Here is a 2349-nt window from a genome sequence, read left to right as displayed (position 1 = left end):
TTCCCTATGTAAGGAAGAAATCAGTTAACAAGGACAGGAAGGATTCCTTTCAGCAAAGAGCTCGCAGAGTGCCACAGGACCAAGGCCGTCTCAGTCCATTTCCTGTATTTTTATAGCTACGATGTTCTTCCTACTGATATCCAAAATGTATGTCTGCGCCATTGCAAATTCTGTACCTTGAAGGACTAAATTATATTCATTATAGAAGAATGCTGTTATCCATTTTATTGCTTTCAAATTTTTGACAATCCATGTGTAACATATTTGCAATGGTGATAATAAAGTGAAAAACTCCATTCCTCAAGAACGCTTCCTGCATCAATTATGGACAGGAACAGGGGAGAACAATTGTGATCTGGAGTTCCTTTGGGAAGATTGTTTTGACAAACAGGATAGGTGCAAAGCAACTCTTCTTAACGTCTTTGTGCAGAGAAGATGAAAAGCAAGGCCAGAATTCTCATTCTTAATTTTTTTTTTGAATCTATAATTGTAAAAGAAAACTTTAAAAAATAAGTTAAAAATACTATTTCAAGGATAGATACCCTATAATTGTAATTGTCAACTCTTTCTGGCATAGCTTACTTTCGTACATAACCTTAAGAGACCAGGGGCAGGAGGAAGAGTGACTTTGAGCGCTTGAAAATGGATGCGTAAACTGAGGGATCACAAAACACTCTTAAAAAGTCAAGGGAGAGAAGAGAAACTGAAAGTGTAAAGGGAAGAAAGATTGCCTGATGTGAATGATAAATGAAGGCTAGATTAAATATAAAAATAATGGTAAGTATTGACATTAGAAAGCAATGAACTTTAATGTTAAGCATAATACATAGAGTTTGGGGCATGGGTTTCTTGCATTTCCTCCCTTCCTTCCTTCCTTCCTTCTTTCTTTCTTTCTTTCTTTCTTTCTTTCTTTCTTTCTTCCTTTCTTCCTTTCTTCCTTTCTTCCTTTCTTCCTTTCTTCCTTTTTTTTTTTTCTTTTTTTTCAGGTTTCTTCCATAGGGCACATGGCCTCACCAGAGAGAGACAGAAAGAAAGTGGGAAATTACCCCTCAGGGGTACAGCCACACTGCAATTCCTTCTCCTCCAGTCTCCTGTTGGGATTTTGGACATGCACACACATGTGTTCCACATGATTTTTAAGCTACTGTGTCCAAGACTCAAACTGCAGTCGACCATGTGGGAGTCCAGTTCAACAATATTAACGCATAAGCAATGTCACCTGTTGGCCATGGGCATGTGGTCTCTCAAAATAGGCTGGATTACCAATAAAATTAAAACTTTTAAGAAATATCCCAACAAATTTATGATCACAAAATTAGTGCAATGATGGCTAATTCAGCTTTGACCTCTTCCATGACTCTCTTGTGTCTTCAAGTCCTTAATACCAGAAAAAAAAAAAAAAAAAAAAAAAAGCCCTGAAGCTGTTCTGGAAGCCAGTTTAGAAAAAGTGCAAGGTTTTTAGTCCAGCAGAACTTATTATGGTGGAAGCAAATTTAGAATTGTAATGGCAAATAATTATTTAAATGTCAAAGATAAGATTTTCACTCCTGATAATGTAATATCTAACAGTCGACACTAGAATTTAAACGAATGCTTGTTGAAGGGTACAGATGTACAACTCACACTCTCCTTGCCCTGGGAAGTTTTCATGAACTTTCAAAGCAACGTTCCTCATCCAGCCTATTATTGGCCACAGAGTTCCTGGGAGCAAAGTTTTCACACATTGCTGGGGCAGTTGGTGAAATCGCAATCACCTTTGAAGTGAGATGTCTGAAGTCAATAACCAAACTGACCTATCATGGCCCTGCCTGTCTTCACATTTGCAAGCAGGTGTAATGAGGATTGACACCATTTGTGTGGACAGCAACTGTGTGCTAAAAGCTTGAAGTCAGACAAGTGAAAGCTTGTTGTCTCCTTCCATTACCTTCTGTTTCCTTTCTATGGAGGAGGAAATCTAGACTTCAGTATAAGCTTAAAAATGATTGGAAACTGAATCCAAGCCTCACTATGAAGAGGCTCAAAGTATCAGCCAACTTAGTAAATGTAATAGTCCAGTAAATAGCATTAGTATGAATTTGGAAGAAATTATAAATAACATATTAAATGTGACTATTTATAAATATTTAATATTTTTAAAACCAATGTTTTTTTAAAAATTACTTAGCTTTCATTTATTCACTGAACATCATCACAGCATACAAGATGCAGTTTCCCATCCAGAATACACTGTGTCATACATGTTATCATCACAAATAATTTTCCATTTCTTGTTTCTTTATATATATATATATACACACACACATATATATATACACATACATTATACACACACACACACATATATATATA

The sequence above is a fragment of the Tupaia chinensis genome, unplaced genomic scaffold, assembly GCF_000334495.1.
Source record: "Tupaia chinensis unplaced genomic scaffold, TupChi_1.0 Scaffold000272_1, whole genome shotgun sequence".
Classification (NCBI taxonomy): domain Eukaryota; kingdom Metazoa; phylum Chordata; class Mammalia; order Scandentia; family Tupaiidae; genus Tupaia; species Tupaia belangeri.
Note: the sequence above shows the minus strand (reverse complement) of the source record.